Consider the following 21,294-nt stretch of genomic DNA (forward strand, 5'->3'; position numbering starts at 1 on the left):
ACCTTTTCAACGTGATGACGCAATGCGTGGATCATCTCAGAGATGGTACACGACGAGCATTTGTGGTTAAAAAGTATATAATTGTTTTTTTGTGTGTGAAAATGACAGATTGTTTCGCTGGATAAGACCCTTATTTCTCGATTGGGATTGTGTAGAGACTTTGAAGCTGCATTGAGACTGACATTTGAACCTTCTTTGAACATTTGAAAAGTTGGTTGCCATTGAAGATTATATGGAGAAAAATCCTGGAATGTTTTCCTCAAAAACCTCAATTTCTTTTCGACTGAGGAAAGAAAGACATGGACATTTTGAATGACATGGGGGTGAGTAAATTATCAGGACTTTTTTTTTTTTGAAAGTGAACTAATCCTTTAATAGTCACTTCTCCACTTAAAGGCATAATGGTAATGACACTTTTTTGATCTTCAGATCTTTTTTGATCTTCAGAACAAAAAATGAAAATACTTTTAATGATTTCCTTTCTGTTCCTCAATAGGCAGCAATGAAATAAATCATTAAAGTACCTCATCTGACTCCAGTGGTTTAACCTCATTTCATGAAGCAACATGAGTGCTTTTTGTAAAAAAATAAATAAAAATTGTTTTACTAAATCTTATCGAATTGTTCAAAGATCAACAACTGGCTGCTCATGCATGAGCAAAACACACATACCTTGTGATGTCCTCATGAACATGCATTGCAGGTCAGTTATTTTGTAAATAAAGTGGAATATTGTTTTTTTGCACAAACAAAGTACTTGCATTGCGTCATAAAATTAAGATTATACCATTCAATTTGCATGGATTACTTTGTCCTTCTTACCTTTCTAGGGCTTTAAAGTGCTAGGTGCCTAGGCTGCCTATGGAGGGACCGAAAGCTCTCAGAGTTCATAATAAATATCTTCATCTGTGTTCTGAAGATGAACAAAAGTCTCAAAGGTATGGAATGACATGTGGGTGAGTAATTAATGACATAATTTATATCTTTGGGTGAAGTAACCCTTTAACAAAATAATTTGTACTGTAGTTTTAATTCAATACCTTGCATACTTAAAGGGATAGTTCACCAAAAAGTTAAAATTATCCCATGATTTACTCACCCTCAAGTAATCCTAGGTGTATATGACATTCTTCTTTCAGACGATTACAATCAGAGTTATATTAGAAAATGTCCTGTCTCATTCAAGCTTTATGATGGCAGTGAATGGCCGTATTTTTTTTGAAGTCCATCAAAATGCATCCATCCATGATAAAAGTGCATCTATCCATCATTAAAATATACAGCCATTCACTAAATCATTTTTAAATGATAAAATTTTCATTTATAATTTATAAATCATGCCTTTTCACTTTTCTCTGTTGTAATATTTTTATTGTTTGGTTTCATTCAGGTATGTGATGTTGATGAAGCCTGGGCACAACTATCTGTTGGGGTGCTGACTGTCATTGATGAAGAACAACTTCCCTCTCTAAATAAACTCTACCTTTGCCCAGTGTCTACAGCCATCATTGTTGAGCGAGGTATTGTAATGGATAATCTGCAGAACCTGCCTCAGGCAATTTGCATCTATTTTGGTCTGTCTTATCCTTTAAATTTGGATTACCCAAAAGACATGAAAAATACTTTCAACTTCATTCAGAAATTGATGCTTGCTTTGAGACAGAACAAACTCTCACCAAAACTGCAATCTCTGAACAATCTCCTGGTGAGTAATCAAATGTGCAAGATTGATGATGTTTGGCATTAGATTACATTTGTTTATGACAGTGGAATTAGATTAGTTGATAGAAAAATAAAAGGGAAACTAAGCCACTTGTTTAAAATTGTCAGCCCATTAGTTCATGAGCAAGTTAAAGGGTTAGTTCACCCAAAAATGAAAATTCTGTCAGTAATTACTCACCTTCATGTCGTTCAAAACCCGTAAGACCTTTGTTCAACTTCGGAACACAAATAAAGATATTTTTGATGAAATCTGTGAGCTTTCTACCCCCCAATGACCGTAACGTCATTGCAACTTTCAAGGCCCAGAAAAAAACATCGTTACAATAGTCCATGTGAAGTATACAGTACTTCAACCTTAATATTATGAAGCGATGAGAATACTTTTTGTGCGCAAAAAAAACGCCTCGGGTTACAACTGTAACCCTTGTTCCCCGAGAAGGGAACGAGACACTGCGTCGTCGTCGTGACGACACTTTGGGGAATGCCCCCAGCGTAGCGCATCTGAATCATGAATGAAATCTGTCCAATCCTGATTGGTGCTGCGTCATGACGTAGTAGATGACGGCATAACCGGAAGATACAAGGGGACGCCGGCACAAACACACGTTAGCTCCTTTGCGATGAAGCAAGCGCTCTGCCCGTGATAGGTGTGGCGACGAGACGCAGTGTCTCGTTCCCTTCTCGGGGAACAAGGGTTACAGTCGTAACCCGAGACGTTCCCCTTCGAGGGAACTCGCACTGCGTCGTCGTCGTGACGACACTTTGGGGAACGTAATGCCCACTATGCCACACCGTAATCACGCCCGCCCTAGTGTGAAGCTGGGAGACCAGGCACACTTAGGACGCGAGCACTCTGGCGCCAGGCGTCACAGGGAGTTGCAGACTGTAGAAGCGTATGAAGGTGTGCGGGGTGGCCCATCCGGCCGCCTCGCAGATCTCCTGAAGCGAGACGCCAGAAAGGAAGGCCACCAAGGAGGCCATGCCCCTGGTGGAATGTGCCCTCACGGCCATAGGTGTAGGCAAATTGCGCACCTGATAAGCCGTGGCTATAGCCTGAACAATCCAATTGCTGACTGTCTGTTTAGATGCAGGCAGCCCTTTCTTGGGTGAACCAAAGCACACCAACAACTGGTCTGACTTCCTCCACTGAGAAGACTTCTCCAAGTACACTCTCAGGGCTCTGACTGGGCAGAGCAGGTGAAGTCTCCCCTCTTCCGCCGTCACGTGAGGTGGAGGATAGAAGGCCTGAAGAACCACTGACCGTGCCACATTAGACGGCACCTTGGGCACATAGCGAAGGTCAGGTTCTTCGCCTCAGCCGACTCCAGTGGCTCGAAGGGGGCCTCAGCCAACCCTTCAAGTACCACCGCCAGGTCCCAAGTTGGGACTCTGGAGCGAGCCGCAGGCCTCATCCTCCGAGCCCCACGGAGGAAACGTACAACCAGATGGTGCTTCCCCAAGGGCCCATCACCTACAGGCGAGTGGAAAGCCCCAATGGCAGTATATACAATACACCTTAAGTGTGGACGGGGTAAGACCGGCGGAGAAACGATCTTGGAGGAACTCCAGCACTGAAGTCACTGGGCAGTTAACTGGGTCCACCTCACACTCTCTACACCAAGTGGAAAACACATTCCACTTCAGGCTGTACAGTCTCCTGGTGGAATGAGCCCTGGAGCTGAGTAGGGTCTCGACAACACCTGCTGACAGGCCAGCCTCTAGGTACCGAGCCCCCTCAGGGGCCAGACCCAGAGGTTCCACAGCTCTGGCCGGGGGTGAAATATTGTGCCCCCTGCCTGCGACAGCAGATCCCTCCTCAGAAGGACCTGCCACGGGAGACCGTCCAGTAGTGCTACAATGTCCGAGAACCATACCCGGGTCGGCCAGCGGGGTGCTACTAAAAGCAGGCTGATCTCCTCCCGGCAGACCCGCTCCAAGACTCCCGGGAGCAGAGCGATCGGTAGAAATGCGTACAGACGCAGCCTCGGCCACGTCTGCATCATAGCGTCCAGCCCCAGTGGAGCTGGATGCCTGAGAGAGAACAACAGTGGACAGTGGGACGTCTCTTGAGACGCGAACAGATCCACTTCCACTGGGCCGAATCTCACGCACATGGCTTCCACCTCGGGGTGGAGTCGCCACTCCCCGGGCCTCAGCCCCTGTCTCGGCAGGACGTCTGCTCCCTGATTTTGGTCCCCGGGGACATACATCGCTCTGAGAGACGACAATTTCCCCTGGGACCACAGAAGGATCTGGTGTGCCAGTCTGCATAGAGGGTGCGACCTCAGACCCCCCTGATGATTCAGATACGCAACTACAGAAGTATTGTCCGAGCGTATCAGGACATGGTGGCCGCGGAGGTCCGGGAAAAAGCTCCTCAGAGCTTTGTAGACCGCCAGCATTTCCAGGCAGTTGATGTGCCAGGAAGAATGCCGGGTCTCCCACAGACCGGGTCTCCCACACCATACAAAAAGTATTCTTGTTGCTTCATAACATTAACCCCCTGAGGTCGGCGGTATCGCCGGCGATACCAGCTCGCTTTTTTTTATCAGTGTAAAAGAAACTCATAAATACTCTGTTGACTTTGATTTTCCATAGGAGTTTCATACATCAATCGATTCTGTTAAATGTGTATTATTTTTGTGTATACTCACAATAAAAACAAAGTGTTGTGCTTTTTGCCAAATAAAGAAAAATAAACGTGATGCGAGTTCTGCCTTCTCTCTGTCAGTGTAGTCCATTCTGAAACGCGTCCGAAAATGAATAACTCAGCGAATACTCAGTTCAACAGGCATACAGACACACAGGCATGAAGCTTGAATTCTCTTATTTTAAATGAAGTAATTTATATAAAAAACAAATATTCTCATCTTGTGAAATCTGTATTAAAAGAGAGCAATTCCAGTCGAGCTCATTACAGCTGATTCAAATGTAATGTGACTCCGCCCACGGAGAGCGCACGCTATTCAAACGCAAATGGCTGAGGCAATCCGCGCAATCCTGTGAACGCCCCCATATCAGCTCGAGAAACACAAGTTTATTCAGATCATTACTTGTTTACACCGTCTCGCAGCGCTGTGAGGAATAATAATAATGGAAAATGTACCTCAGAAGTGCGGGTATATCGAGGAGCGAGCTGAGGAATACAGTAGCCTAGTAAGTTTTTTTCCTTCTCACGTGAATCGGGTTTCTGTTTATGAATGAATGGCAGAGATGCGCGCTGTTTACCTCAGCTCGTAAAAAGACAGTTTAAATTTAAATCGCGTGTGTGAATGAATGATGATGTTTTAGCAAACTGTATTGCTATACTGAGATGAGTAAAAATCGACTGAAATATGTTGAAATAAAATGTAGGCTATTTGTATAAGCAACGTATTAAAACTGCAAATTAACATTTATATGCCCCAATATTTCATAAAAACAACGTTACAGTCAGGCGAAATATGAAAGACAACATTTTGTTGACTAGATTTGAGTACAGTTTTTACTGTAGAATATACTGCCACATCAAATAAGCTTTTGTTTAGCAATTTCTATATATATATAAAATACTATTTTTGTCAAAAATAAAGTCATCAACTAAGATGTTAGCTGTTCTAATGTTGGCTATATTCAAACTAATGAATACATAGATAAAATGTAGGCCTATAATCTTTTTTTTTTTTTTTTTACAAAGAAAGAGTACACTTGAAATATTGTTGAAATTGTAATTATTGTTGTAATTGTAACCTTTTTAATAAAATAGCAAAACATATTTACAAGATAGATGCAAGCAAAATCTTAAATGGTCAATATAAGTCTTCTTCTAAATATATCTTTTGTCCTTGCATTGTGGCTCAGTCAGTGTCACACCTGAATGGCGTAGAATTACGTTACGTCTGAATTTTCACATAATTTTGAAGCCAGAACTCGAAGGAACAACATCCATTAGTCAAAAGTCTTATTGACACATATTTATTATGAGTTTTGTGGTCTTATTTCAGCAACTTTCATTTGTATTTTTTTTAATAACCATGCATAAACATTATTCTCTTAAAAATTAAAAAATATACATGCATGGTGATCACATATTTTGGTAGCCCTGTTTGTGCTATATAGAGTGAATTTACACCTTTGCCATTAACATGTTTATAAATAACTGAAAAAAGCACAAATGTCAGAGCATGTCAGAACACCTCCAGGGCCCAGAAAACCGCTCAGACTCCAGAGGGTTAAGGTTGAAGTACTGTAGTCACATGGACTATTTTAACTATGTCTTTACTACCTTTCTGGGCCTTGAAAGTTGCAATGACATTGCAGTCTATGGAGGGACAGAAACCTCTCAGATTTCATCAAAAATATCTTCATTTGTGTTCCTAAGATGAACGAAAGTCTTACGGGGTTGGAACAACATGAGGGTGAGTAATTACTGACAGAATTAAAAATTTTGGGTGAACTAACCCTTTAAGATGCTGTCAGCGTATTCATTTCTAATGTACATGTGTGTCAGAGACATTGCTTTTTCATCGTTTAGGCTTAAACGATTAAATACTATTCCATTAAATGATGAAATACTATTCCATCGTTAATGAATGTAGCCACTTTTTTTGCACTTCTATATATCAAGTTTGGTCTCCGAAGTGTTATTGATTAAAGTGAGTCATTGTTATGTATTGAATTGTTAAAGCTGTTTGTTGAGAATCTGTTAGAGTCAGGGAATGGTCTCAAATATATTTATTTTTATTCAGATTTTATATACATTGACTAATACGTTATTATTATCAAAGGTTGTATTTGTTAACATTAGTTAATGCACTGTAAACTAACATGAACAATGAATAGCTGTATTTTTATTAACTAACATTAACAAAGATTAATAAATACTGTAACAAATTTATTTCTCATGGTTAGTTCATGTTAGTTAATACACTACCTAATGTTAACTAATAAACCTTATTATAAAGTGTTTCCGTTTTTTTGTTTTCAAAAAAATATAAAAACCTAAAGTGACTATTTACATAAATTGTATACCCCAATGCAAACTTGTGTGGACCACCCCTGTGTCAGTTGTTAAGAAAACAAATACAATAAATTTACCTTTGAACTGTATCATTGCCTTAAATTTTTTTGTCAAGTTGTACGTTATCTTTGTAAAATTGTGAAAGTATTCTCAATGATGTATAATAGATGATTGATAGCATTTAAGTTATTGGAGTAAAGCTTACTTGCCCTTTTAAGTGCAATCGGTTTGCATGGTTTTAACAAGTAAACTGGATTGCTTTTGAAGTAAAGTAAACTCAGTAATTCCAAGTTGTATGCAGAAAACATCAGAGTTAACACAACTAGCATAAATGAGTATATCTAAATTAAATGATCAAGTATACTATACAAATTAGTTTTAAGTTACTGGAACTCTCTTGTAAGTGTACACTACTAGACATGCACTTGTTAGTACTACATACTTCAAGCACCAAAGTTTCCAAGCAGCACAGCAGTAATGACTTTATGAAATTCTTCACTTATAAGATTGATAATATCAGGGAGAAAAGTATAACTATGCAACCGTCTACTACAGTATCGCATCAGGCAGTGCATTGTAGTCTCCCTGAGGAAAAATTTGATTCATTCGTTGCTATAGGAGAGGAAGAATTTACTAAACTCGTTAAATCATCTAAATCTACAACATGTATGTTAGACCCTATACCGACTAAGCTACTGAAAGAAATACTTCCAGAGGTCATAGATCCTCTTCTTAATATCATTAATTCATCTTTGTCTCTAGGATACGTACCAAAAACCTTTAAGCTGGCTATGATTAAACCGCTTGTTAAAAAAACGCACCTTGATCCTACAGAATTAGTCAATTACAGGCCGATCTCGAATCTACCTTATCTGTCAAAGATATTAGAAAAAGCAGTGTCTTCACAACTGTGTTCCTTTCTTGAAAGAAATGATATCTGCGAGGATTTCCAGTCCGGATTTAGACCGTACCATAGTACTGAGACTGCCCTCATTAGAGTCACAAATGATTTGCTCTTATCATCCGATCGTGGTTGTGTCTCTCTATTAGTGTTACTCGATCTTAGTGCTGCATTTGACACTATCGACCACAACATTCTTTTAAATAGACTCGAAAATTATGTTGGCATTAGTGGAATTGGACTAGCATGGTTTAAATCATACTTATCTGACCGTTATCAGTTTGTAGCAGTAAATGAAGAGATGTCTCATCGATCACAAGTTCAGTATGGTGTACCACAAGGCTCAGTACTAGGACCGCTGCTGTTCACTCTGTACATGCTACCATTAGGAGATATCATTAGGAAGCATGGCATTAGCTTTCACTGTTATGCCGACGATACTCAGCTGTATATTTCTTCAAAACCTAACGAAACTTACCAATTCACAAAATTAACGGAATGCATAGCTGATATAAAAAAATTGTATGACTCGTAATTTCCTACTTCTAAATTCTGAAAAAAAAAACAGATTCTAATTATTGGACAAAAAACTTCCTCACGTAATAACCTAGAATACTGTCTAACACTTGATGGCTGCTCTGTTAAGTCTTCGTCGTAGGTTAGGAACCTGGGTGTGCTCTTTGATACCAATCTTTCATTTGAAAGTCACGTGTCTAGTATCTGTAAAACTGCATTTTTCCATCTTAAAATATATATCTAAATTACGCCATATGCTCTCAGTGACAAATGCGGAACAGTTAGTTCATGCGTTCATGACCTCAAGGCTAGATTATTGAAATGCTCTACTGGGTGGTTGTCCTGCACGCTTAATAAACAAACTACAGCTAGTTCAAAATGCAGCAGCTCGAGTCCTTACCAGAACCAGGAAGTATGACCATATTAGCCCGGTTCTGTCAACACTGCATTGGCTGCCTATTAAACATCGTATACATTTTAAAATATTGCTGATTACTTACAAAGCACTAAATGGTTTAGCTCCGCAGTACTTAAGCGAGCTCTTAATGCATTATAGTCCTTCACGTCTATTGCGATCTCAAAATTCCGGCCAGTTAATAATACCTAGAATATCAAAATCGACTGCTGGCGGTAGATCCTTCTCCTATTTAGCACCAAAATTTCTGAACAGTCTTCCGAACATTGTCCGGGAAGCAGACACACTCTGTCAGTTCAAAGCTAGATTAAAGACACCTCTCTTTGACCTAGCATTCACATAATACATTATAGACTTCTATAATTCAATGTTAGGCTGCATAGATTAGGTCAGCCGGAACCGGGAACACTTCCCATAAATCCTGATGTACTCATTACATCATAAGAAGAATGGCATCTATGCTAATTTTAGTGTCTTTGTTTATCCCGAGGTTTTCCCGCAGCCTGCCGGATCCAGGCTGTATCCAGATCTGACGAAGGACCTTCGCCTGGACCCGATGACAACGCAGTGCTGAAGTGCCAAATAGTCTCTCCCTATGGAGGATCCCTTTACCACTCTACAGATAAAACGTTTTACCTACCCCTAAGTAACAAAATAAAATAAAATAAAAAATACAATTCTGTATCAAAATTTTATAAGACATTATTACTTTGTTTAGGCTTGGTTTGTAGGGAATTCCAAACCTGCGCACATATATTTAAACGCAAATAACTATAGAACCAATTCTTAATGCGCATGTGAACGCCATCAGCGTTTATCCCAGGTTCGCGTTTAAAGTCTTTGTAGAGAGAATGGTGTCATCTTGGCGGCCCCTAATTTAATAACAAATGATCGTTGCGACGGAAGCGAATCAATCAAAACTAACTTTAGCTGGAAAATAACTTTATTAAAGAACCGCTATAAACAGGGGTGCAAACAGCGCGCTTTTCGGCGCCTCCCGCTTTTTTCACGTCAGTTTGGGTGACTTGTGTGAATCGTGCAGATCCGAAGACTTTTTTTTTAAGGGGGGGGGGGGGGATTATAATTTAACCAACAGTAATTCTGGATTGCGTCCACCAACAAGTAAATAGGAAATAAGCGAATCAGAACACTGCGCGCCAAACCAGCAGTATGTGCGCAAGCGTGAACCACTAGTGTTTCTGTCTCACTCTGGATCTGCCACTGCATCACATTTCTCTCTGCGTGGCGTGGAGTGTCCGTTTTTATGTCGGCTCTCATGTTAACTGGTTAGAGCTTGTGTTAGAGCACAATGCCTGCGTGACACACACACTTCTCGAGCCGCGCCGAAACCGCGTGCTAGAAATAGAACCGCAACCGACGCCTCTTTTTCACGCGACACGCAAGAGTGTTGGAAGTTTTCAGACAAAATAGAAGGCGCAAATACATATTAATAAATTACATTTTGATGCTTGAAAGTCTCTCGGTTTTGACAAATGCATATATAATTGTAATTTAAAAAATAGGCCTAATTATCGATTTTCAAATATTGCCCGTCAGCCTATTTTGCCGTCAATACTGCCGACGTTGTCTTTGCTGTATCAGGATACATTATGTTTAACATCCAAATGTAGATAGTCTGTCGGCGCACAGAGCCACGCAGTCGCAGACAGCACGTGAAGTTCGTGAACACCGAATTCCCTTTTCTTTCTTATCTATTTGTGTTTGAACAGACATGTGTGCACGAAAAAATAAGCCAGTGTCCGTCTCAACGAGTTTCCCCGTAAACGTAGACAAAATAAAACGGATGCGTGTCATTACCATAGACTGGTCATTACCGGTATTAGATACGTGCATTCGTCTTAAAGGGACAGCACCCAATATACCTGCAGCTGTTTGTGTCACCAAAGTTATTCAAACAACAAAAGAGAAAGAGAAAAATCATGTTTTGTCAAAAGATAAACTGTATTAATACTTAATACAGTTAATTTACCTGAAAAACATAAAGCACTGCTTTATTTCTCGTGTATTTGTGTTTTATTGTATTTATATTTGTATTTTGTTTATTAGTTTCTATGCAGATGCACTAGGCCTACCCTACACAATTACCCCAATCATCCTAGAATTATTAATTCTTTACAAAAAGAGCTATTCAAATCATCAGGTGAAATTATTTTCAGGAAGTAGCAGTAAAGCAAGAAGAAGAAGTGCAAGAAGTTTTTCTAAATTTCATTTGACTCTATGTGCCTATAGGGGTGGGTTGGGGATGGTGGCAATGTAGTATCAATTGATATTTGCCGCGGGACGAGGGCTTCGATTACCTCTCTCTTTTTTGACCATACATGTGTTTGCACCCCTGTATAAAGCCAAAACAATCTCTGTTACCATAAATTATACGAATATTTATTATATAAATTATATATATTTATCTCTGTAAAGCTGCTTTGAAACAATCTACATTGTTAAAAGCGCTATATAAATGAAGATGACTTGACTTGACTTGACTTGACACTTAAAGCTTCTCTCTATTGCGGTGTGCCCCAGGGTTCAATTATTGGCCCCACCCTGTTTTCTTTGTATATGTTGCCACTAGGGGCTATAATAAACGAGTATAATCTGTCATTTCATTGTTATGCAGATGATTTGAAAATTTATCTGCCTATGAAATCAAATGACTGTACTGCATTAAACCGTTTGCAAAATTGCATTGATCATATCAAGTTGTGGCTTTCTCGGAACTTCCTTAAAGGAGTCATAACCTAGTATTACCTTGGATACCTACTGCTGTATTATAGTCTTTCAGGCCCTTCTAAAAAAGAAAAGTGGAAAAAAAATAAACACAGAGCTCCTCAGACCCTTATTTCTGAAGGCATTATTGTCTCGCGAGATCTGATGCGATATTTTGGCTGTCGTGGACGGTCATTTTAATAATGCAAATGAGGGGCGCGTTGATTGGTTGCAGGAAGGAGGGGGGTTGACAACGCAGGTAACGCTTTAGCATATCATTCCAAAATGACATCATGGCGCAAGTTATGAATGAACCCGACCAGGGGTGCGTTTCCCGAAAGCATCGTTGGCCAACTATGGTCGCAAGTTCCGTCGTTACCAATAGAGTTCAATGGACATTGCGATGAACTTGCGACCATAGTTGGCCAACGATGCTTTCGGGAAACGCACCCCTGGCCGCGACCGGCAATATACAATAGCCGAATTCATGATGATCTCAGTCATTTGTTGTTTGCAAAGTAACGTTAGCAGCCATTCCCCATGTTTACCTCGAAGCTAATACTCCCGCTAGCATACAATAGCCGCATTAGCAGTTAGCTGCTGTTTGTTACACACAGTAGAGCAATAAAAACTCAGTCTTACCGTTTCAATTTCAGGCAAGTCTCTGATGGTTGGAATTGCACCTTTTTCCAAACAGAGCTTCGAGGCCAACTTCGCCTGATATTGCCCCAAATTTGTGTATGATTCCTGTGTGAAATGTTTAGCGCAGACTCCTAACGATAAGCCAGTTGAAAGGGTTGTTGGGACAGCGTCATTAAAAATGAATTTCATCCACTGGTCCCTGATAGTTTGGTCCGTTTTTGGTAGAGAAAACACATTTACATGTTGTTTGTGGCAGTCAACCACAGAGCAACTCAGGTGTGTACTCGTTTCTCCATCTTTCTCGACTGAACTGAATATGAGGGGGAGAGGGGCGGGCTTCCCGCGGCATAGGTTTGCGGTGTCCATATATGGTATATCCTGCCCCGTCATGACGTCAAGACGGGGCTGAAATCAAAATCTCGTATTTGAGTGCGCGTGCACGTGCGCTGGTTTATTTACCCTGAGGTAAACAAACGCTTCACTTTTAAATATCGGCTTCCCGGCCAGTGTATAATCGTTAGGCAATCATAACATACATTGATTCTCGTGGAAAAGTGAAAATTGCAGGTTATGACTCCTTTAAGTTGAATGGAGATGAAACTGAATGCATTATCTTCAATACAAAATGCATGTCAATTAATCCAGCTTTAAGTTTGGGAGCTTTGACTTCGTGCGCCAAGCAAACTGTCAGAAATTTGGGAGTGACTTTCGATTGCGGCATGAAATTTGATAAACAGATTAGCAATGTGGTTAAAATAAGCTTTTTCCAACTTCTTCTTTTGACTAAGCACGATTTAGAAAAGGCTTTACATGCATTTATTAGTTCAAGGCTTGATTATTGCAATGCTCTTTATGTTGGTCTGACTCAATCATCTCTTTCATCTCTTCAACTTGTACAAAATGCTGCTGCTCGTTTTTTTAACAAGTACACCTAGAAGCGCACATATCACTCCAGTTCTAGCTACTCTGCACTGGCTTCCGGTGCGTTTTAGGATTGATTTTAAGATTTTATTGTTTGTTTTCAAAGCTATGAATGGGCTAGCTCCTGAGTACTTGTCGGAGCTCTTAACTCTGGGTGGACAAAATCGGCGGTTGCGGTCTTCTGATCAACGGACTTTACAGGTTCCGAAGTCTAGGTATAAACAGTGGGGCGATAGGGCCTTCGCTGTTGCCGGGCCTAAACTCTGGAATAAGCTCCCCCCGGACATTCATATTGTAACAGATCTCGTACTTTTTAAAACAAAACTTAAAACTTGTTTGTCTAAAATGGCTTTTAATACACAGTAGTGATGCAACAATTTTTACTCTTTCTGCTGATGATTTTAAGTAATCATATATAACTTGTATTAATTTAAAGCAAACTAATAATTGCTGTTATGTTTCATGTTTTTTTTGCTTTTCCTCTTACTCTGTTTTTTGTTTAATGTGGTATTTGTTTATTTGTACCTGATGTGAAGCACTTTGGACACCTTGTGGCTGCTGTAAAGTGCTATAGAAATAAAGTTTGATTTGATTTGATTTTGATAAAGCCCTGTTTACAGATCGTTTCTGATGATATAGAACGGTTAAGATTGAAATTTGGACACATGCTGCTGGCCCAAGAATTTTCGGTTTCTGTAGTAGCACACAATGGCTGCATAGGTGCACTGGAACAATCCTTCCTAAAACACATTAAACTTTCATTTACAAAGACGTGAAACTCACCGAGTGGTCAGGGGTGTTCACTGATATGCTCACACAAAAATCGCTGCAAAAGATGCTTTCCAACAGGTGTTTTACCATTCGTTGTAAAACTGTGGACCTATTTTTCCAAACGCCTCACACCCGTACATTCTACCGTTGAGAGCTTGAATAATAGACACTCCAGCCCAGTTGGTGGCGATAATGCACCTTTGCAAGCAAACCACTGGCATTTCATTGAATACACAGAAGAAGCAGAAGATCGCTGTCTAAATTGAAAGCATTTGAAACAGACAGCTAATAATGGAGCGATTTTGTGCAGTTTCAAATTGCGGGAAAATTTGTGGCAAAACAAGTTGTCACAGACTTCCTTTCAACAATTCAGAAAGGCTACAGTTGTGGCTGTAATTTCTGGGGTTGGATGTGAGCACACCTGTTGAGGTTCTGCAGAAAGCTGATCACCGTGTCTGCGGTGACAAGGCATAGCTTCGTCGACCGCCAAGCTCGCCCTCTTGGGAATTAGAGGTTTCAGAAACTGCTCTTTTGTTGAAATTGTGGGTACGGGGGCCAGTGGCGGAACAGAAACAAAAGGGAAACATAAGATTCTCTGCCCGGACCGGGGGAAGGAGCGGCGCCTTCGCCATCTCCTGAAGAGCAGTCCAATCCACCTCTGGGTCGCCCGTCTCAGGGTCGTTTGCACCTGTGCTTGCCTCCTGGTTTGGCAGCGGCCTGGATGGGCAGGGTCAACTTCATGCGGCTTGCTCCACGCTGAGCCTTAAGTGGTTGCTGCTGCTGGGGCTTAGCGGGAGCGGAGGACGCCGCAGGGGGTCGACCTCGGCGACGAGCAGACAAAGGCTCTGCGGTCGGCAGACGGGTTGGGGCAGCAACGGTCCGCCGGGGCAGGATGTGTCGGATTGCCTCCGTTTGCTTCTGGGCGGCCGAGAACTGCTGGGCAAAGCTCTCAACCGCTGCGCCGAATAACCCAACCTGGAACAGAGGGGCATCCAGGAAACAATATTTATCGGTGTCCCTCATTTTGGCCAGGTTGAGCCAAAGGTGGCACTCCTGGACCACCAAGGTGGACATTGCCTGACCGACGGAACGTGCGGTTTCCTTCGTCGCCCGGAGGGCGAGGTCAGTTGCCGCACGGAGCTCCCGGAGGAGCTCTGGGTCAGAACCGCCCTTGTGCATATCCATGAGCTCCTAGGCCTGGTGGACCTGCAGGAGCGCCATGGCATGCAGGGCGGAAGCAGCCTGTCCACAGGCCTTGTAAGCCTTCGCCGTGAGACCGGATGAAAACTTACAGGCCTTGGACGGGAGGCGTGGATTCCCCCGCCAGAAGGAAGCGGACGCCGGACACAATTTCATCGCGACAGCACGCTCCACTGGCAGGAGATCCACATACCCCTTGGCTGCTCCGCCGTCAAGGGTGGTGAGGAGGGAGGAGCCAGCAGACCACGACCTGGTGAGCTCCTCGTGCACCTCCGGGAAGAAAGGCACCGGAGAAACCAATCATTCATCCGAGAAAGTTTGGGATGTGGTGGAGGGTTCCACTCAAGCCTGACCTTCTCGGCGGCCCGGGAAAGCATAGCTGCCCACTCTGGATCGGACTCGGGCAACGCTACACTCCCCGAAGGGGGGTAACGCAGCTGAATCTTCATCTCCAGAGGAACGAAGCTCCACCTCCGATGCTACGATCGACATCTGGTCGTCAGGAGGAGCCCCAAAAGACACGGCTGGTCGTTCAAGAGAAGGACCAGCAGGTTCTTTTGGAAGCTCCAGCGGTGGCCGCGTTTGTGAGGCGTGAGGGGCCCACAGAGATTGTCTCGGCGGGGGAGGCCCTCACGGTGATCCTCAGATCACCCTGGCTAAGCGCCGAAGTAGGCCTATTCTGCGGGGCAGAACAGTCGCTAGATCGGGGCATAGGCGAGGGGACTGCACCTCCCTTGAGGTAAGCGAGTCTCGATCTTAACACGGTCATAGTCATATTCCCTCAATGGGAACATGAACTATTCACAAAAGCTGCCTCAACATGCTGATTGCCCAAACATGTGAGGCAACTATTGTGGCCGTCTGCTGGCGCCAGGGAACGGCCGCTCCCAGAAACGCACAAGAAAAAAAGGACGCAGGGTTCGCTTGTGTTGCTCTTTTGTGAAGAAAAAGAAAGAAAAGAAGAAATATACTGTTTCCACTACTCTCACAGTGCTGAGGCACCCAGGGCATGGCCGCAGCAGTGCTGTAAACACTATCAGGGAAAGGCCCACCGATACCGACACAGAAATAAGCTTGCTGTGAAAACAGCAGTTGTGTGAGCTTAAGGTCGCGGACACTCGCTGATCGCGCCGTCACACCAACACTGAAGAGAGAGAGTCTTGAAGGAGTCTCTAACACAGTAGCAGTCTGTAGATTTCGGAAGACAAACAGAAGCTTGGCTCCGAAGTAAAAGACGATATGTGCGTGCGCCCGCTTCCTGTTTATACTCGCGCTGCGGGGTGGGGCGCGTGACGTGATTCACGCACGCCAACTGGCATTGGCTTGTTCTGTAGACACTCGAAGATGATAGGGCTCCCTGAAGTGATCCCAATTACGTTGTCACGTCGACGTAACGTCGAACATGAGCGTCTGAAAGGGAACTGTCACCCCCCTTTTAGAGAACATACGTAACATTGCACTATCCAAATTTAAATGGTGGTCAAATTCAAGAATGCTTTGGAATATAGACATAAGTTTGGTCTTGTTTCATTTTTTTTTTTTTTTTAATTAAAAAGTAACTTGGAAAAAGTGAAATGAAAAAGTGAAAAAGTTATGGAAGTTTAAATTTACTGTAAATCAAACATACTCTACTAAATATTTTATATAAAATATATATTTTACAAAATAATTTTTACTCTAAAATTACTATCAAATCAAAGCCATATGTCTAACCAACTTGTGTTCCAAATTTAAGTTGATATCACACAATTTAAGATTAAGATTGTGTTTAGGCTCTGTACCAAAAATAGCCACTGGGTGTTTTTTATGCATTCACCTGTAACAAATGGATTTATTTTTAGTCTCAATGTCACAAAACATTTGGCAGATATGGAACCGTAAGACCTTTTCCGACGATGTGTTTTGTCAAGATTAGAAAAGTTTTTTATTATAAAGTAGTTAAAATTTAGAATTAAAAATGAAAGACCTTCAGTTATTTGAAGGGAGGATCAAGATGGTGCCGCTGTGTGTCAATATCCAAGTCAAACCCACTTGCTCATGATTTTAAAACCCTTTTGAACTCTTTTGGCTTTAATCAGTGTGTGGAAGGGTCAACACATCATCTCGGCCACACTTTGGATCTCATTATCTCATATGGGCTTTCAGTTTCATTTGGAGAAATAACTGAAACTGGTATCTCAGATCACTTCTCCATCAAGTTTGAGATCAGTGTTCCACCACCTGCTATTAAGCCTGTTTCCTCAGCTTCTAGGCGCCACTGCATCACCCCCTCTTCAGGTGGAGAGTTTGCTTCTGCATTTGTGGGCTCACAGTTTTATGCAATGAATGGTCTGGTCTTTCCCTCTTCCCCAGATAACATTCTCTCTGTGTTCCATTCCACAAGCACTGCAATCCTAGACTCTATTGCCCGTTCGGACTAAATCTATTAAATCTAAGGTGGACCCCTGGCTAAATGACACCACAAGGGCCCTTAGGCAACACTGCAGTCAAGCCGAACGAAGGTGGAAGAAGGACAATTTAATTGTATCACTGGGTTTATTAAAGGACAGTCTAGCCCAGGGCTGTCAAACTCAGTTCCTGGAGGGCCACAACCCTGCAGAGTTTAGCTCCAACCCTAATTAAACATACCTGATCCAGCTAATCAAGGTCTTCAGGATTACTAGAAACTTCCAGGCAGGTGTTTTTGGAGCTGGTTGGAGCTAAACTCTGCAGGACAGTGGCCCTCCAGGAAGTGAGTTTGACACCCCTGGTCTAGCGGCATACCAGAAGGCTGTGAAGGTGGCGAAGATGCACCATCTCTCTTCGGTCATAGCTAGCAGTTGCCATGAACCTAGAGTGTTATTTAATTCTATTAACTCTGTTGTGAATCCATGCACCTCTGATTCGAAAGAGGTTTCAATCAGTACATGTAAGAAGTTTCTCTGTTATTTTATTGACAAAGTAGCATCTGTCAGGCAAAACTGGAGTGCTAATTTTAATGTGTTTGTACCTGCTGCTCCTGTGCTTTCTGCTGTGTTTGAGGAATTTAAGCCAGTTTCTCTGACACTGCGTTCTGAGGTAGTGCAACACACGAAACCTACCTTCTGTCCGTTAGACATTGTCCTAGCCAGGATAGTGAAAGAGGTTTTTAATAGCACCATTGGGTCGAGTCTACTTACTTTCTTTAATTCTTGTCTTAGTTTAGGTTCTGTCCCAGCTGCATTTAAACATGCTGTGGTCAGGCCCCTACTTAAGAAGCCTAATCTTGACCCTACAGTGTTGTCCAATTTTAGGCCAGTCTCTCATCTGCCTTTTCTGTCAAAGGTTTTGGAAAAAGTTGTTTCTATACAGATACAAGCCTTTTTGCAAAAAAAAAACCTCTGTGCTTGAAAAATTTCAGTCTGGTTTCAGATCACATCACAGCACTGATTCTGCACTGCTGAGAGTTAATAATGATATTGCCTTGTCTGTAGATGCAGGGAATCCTGCTGTTTTAGTGCTATGGACCTTACAGCGGCGTTTGATACGGTGGACCATGCAGTCCTCCTCTCTCATCTTGATCATTGTGTAGGCATTCGAGGTTCGGCACTTCAATGGTTTAGCTCCTTTTTGGCAAATAGGAGCTTTTCTGTCATGATTGGTGACTGCTCCTCGTCAGCTGCTCCTCTCTCTTGTGGGGTACCCCAGGGTTCAATTCTTGGCCCCATCCTATTTTCCTGTTTTCTTTATATATGTTGCCTTTAGGGGGTATTATAGGAAATCACAACCTGTCTTTTCACTGTTAATCAGATGATTTGCAAATTTATTTGCCTTTGAAACCGAATGACAGTGTCGCACTAGACTCCCTACTTGGTTGTATTAATGATATTAAGTAAGTAAGTAAGTAAAGTTTATTTCTAAAGCGCTTTTCACAGTTAAAATCACAAAGTGCTGTACACGAGAAAGGTAAAACAAAACAATATAAAAAATGTATATACATATGTAAAATCACAGTGACACTGGTGAAAACCCATCAACCAAAAGCTTTCTTAAATAAACAAGTCTTCAGATATTTTTTAAAAGAGTCAACAGAGTCTGCCAGACGCAGAGACAGGGCAGGGCGTTCCACAGTCTGGGGGCAACAGACTGAAAAGACAGGTCCCCTCGGGTCTTATAACGAGTCTTGGGGACCATAAGCAGGTTCTGGCCAGAGGACCGAAGAGTGCGGCTAGAGGAATACGGGGTCAAAAGGTCCTTGATGTACTGTGGGGCCTGACTGTTTAAGGCCCTGAAAGTCAGCACTATAATCTTAAAATCAATCCTGAATTTTACAGGGAGCCAATGGAGAGCCAACAAAACGGGAGTGATATGAGACCTTCTGGGGGCACCAGTTAGAAGTCTAGCAGCAGAATTTTGAACCATTTGCAGTTTGTTCAGAGCTGACTTATTCAAGAAGGTAAAGACAGAGTTGCAGTAATCAAGTCTAGTTGATATAAAAGCATGAATAATAATTTCCAGATCCTTCTTTGACAACATTTTGCGTATTTTAGAGATATTCCTAAGGTGATAAAAGCAGTTTCGGACAAGCTGTTTTGAGTGTATCTCCATAGACATGGCCTGGTCAAACACAACCTCCACGTTTCTGAGGCTGGATTTGACAGAGGAGCCAAGAGAGCCAAGGTGCTGTTTGATCAGCGGGATCTTGTGGTCTGGAGCAAAGATCAGTGTTTCAGTCTTACTTGCATTTATCTGCAAAAAGTTAGTGGCCAGCCAGTCTTTGATAGAGGACACACACTCTAAGAACAGTGACAAACGATGGAACTCAGCATCATTGAAATAACAGTACAACTGGACATCGTCGGCATAGAGATGATACGATACATCCTTAAAACAACCAATAATATGACCAAGTGGCAAAATGTACAGTAAAAACAAAATAGGGCCCAAAACTGACCCTTGTGCCACTCCGCAGGACAAATTGGTCACATCTGACTGTACATTGTTTATAGCAACATTAAAGGTTCTGTCATGAATATAGGAAGAGAACCACTGGAGGACAGATCCAGATAGTCCCATCTCATTATGAAGCCGGTTGATCAGTATACTGTGGTCTACCGTGTCAAAAGCAGAAGTCAAATCGAGAAGTACAAGTACAGTGTAGCAGCCAGTGTCCGCTGCCATCATCACATCACTAGAGACTTTGATAAGAGCTGTTTCAGTGGAGTGCAATTTTCGAAAACCAGACTGAAAAATATCAAACAAGTTGTGCTGCTCCATAAAGGAGGTCAGCTGGCATGCCACTACTTTTTCCAAAATTTTTTAAATAAATGGAAGTTTTGATATGGGCCTATAGTTATTAGGTTCTGAAGGGTCAAGATTGGGCTTTTTAAGGATCGGGTTTACCACAGCGTGTTTGAAGTAGCTGGGGACTGAGCCAGATACAAGTGACAGGTTAATTATTTTTACCACACAGGGGCCAACAATTTTGAACATTTTCAACAACAGGGGTGTTGGGACAATGTCAGCGGGGCTTGAAGACGGTTTCATATTTCCTATTAAGGTCTTCACATCCTGTAGGCTGACAGGAGTGAAGGACGACCAAGACAACACCATTGAGAATCCAGTAGAACACACAGTGATTAGGGGAACTTTACACTGGCCCTAATGTCTTGTACTTTGTTCACAAAAAATGACAAAAAGTTGTTACAGTCCTCATGTGTGTACACAGGCACAAGAGGAGCTGAAGGTGCAGTTAGATTTTCAATGGTGTCAAACAAGACCTTAGGATTTTTCTTATTACCTGACATAAGATTGGAAAAATAAGCCGAGCGAGCCTGCTTTATCAATTCATTCAGATCCAGTATCATATCTTTTAAATGGAGTCTGTGTACCTCTAATTTTGTTGTTTTCCACAGACGCTCAGTCTTACGACATTTTCTCCTAAAACTACAAATGTTATCATTCATCCATGGGAGGGCTTTTTTATGTGACCCTGAAATGTTTTTAACAGGCGCTACCATATCCAAAATCGACAGACAGTGGTTGTTGAAACTTTGCACAAATGAATCAACATCCTCACAATCAACAAAGGAGCGAGAGCGAGAGTCAAAGGAGGCAGAGAAATCACTAAGTGTTGTCTCACTAATGATGCGTTTTTGTGTTACAACATTGCAGACAGTAGGCATCATGATAAGTGACAAATTAAAAGATTTACAACAATGGTCACTAATTTGAAATTCCTCCACACTCAGTTTATCAATGGTTAGGCCACAAGAGAAGACCAAATCTAATGTGTGACCTTTTTTATGCGTGGGGCCAGAAACGTGCTGTACAAAATTAAACGAGTCCATGGTAGTCAACAATTCAGCTGCAATCAAACAAGTGGGATCATCAATATGCAGATTAAAGTCCCCAAGGACTAAAACGCGATCTAGTTTTATGATAGACGTTAAAAACTCAGAGAAATCATCAAGAAATGTGCGTGCAGGACCCGGAGGTCGGTAAACTAAAACACAGTAATAGGGG

At 42.0% G+C, this 21,294-nt stretch overlaps 2 protein-coding genes across 4 annotated transcripts in view; one reads left to right on the forward strand and one right to left on the reverse strand.

Moving 5' to 3' along the window:
- adprh (ADP-ribosylarginine hydrolase) overlaps positions 1-21,294 on the reverse strand; it is a 307,627-nt gene that overhangs the window by 280,678 nt on the left and 5,655 nt on the right. The gene's annotated exons all lie outside the window — the stretch shown is intronic.
- Positions 1-21,294, forward strand: part of LOC307147363 (uncharacterized protein) — a 149,102-nt gene that overhangs the window by 60,498 nt on the left and 67,310 nt on the right. The gene's annotated exons all lie outside the window — the stretch shown is intronic.

The sequence above is a fragment of the Squalius cephalus genome, assembly GCF_949319135.1.
Source record: "Squalius cephalus genome assembly, chromosome: 19".
Lineage (NCBI taxonomy): Eukaryota > Metazoa > Chordata > Actinopteri > Cypriniformes > Leuciscidae > Squalius > Squalius cephalus.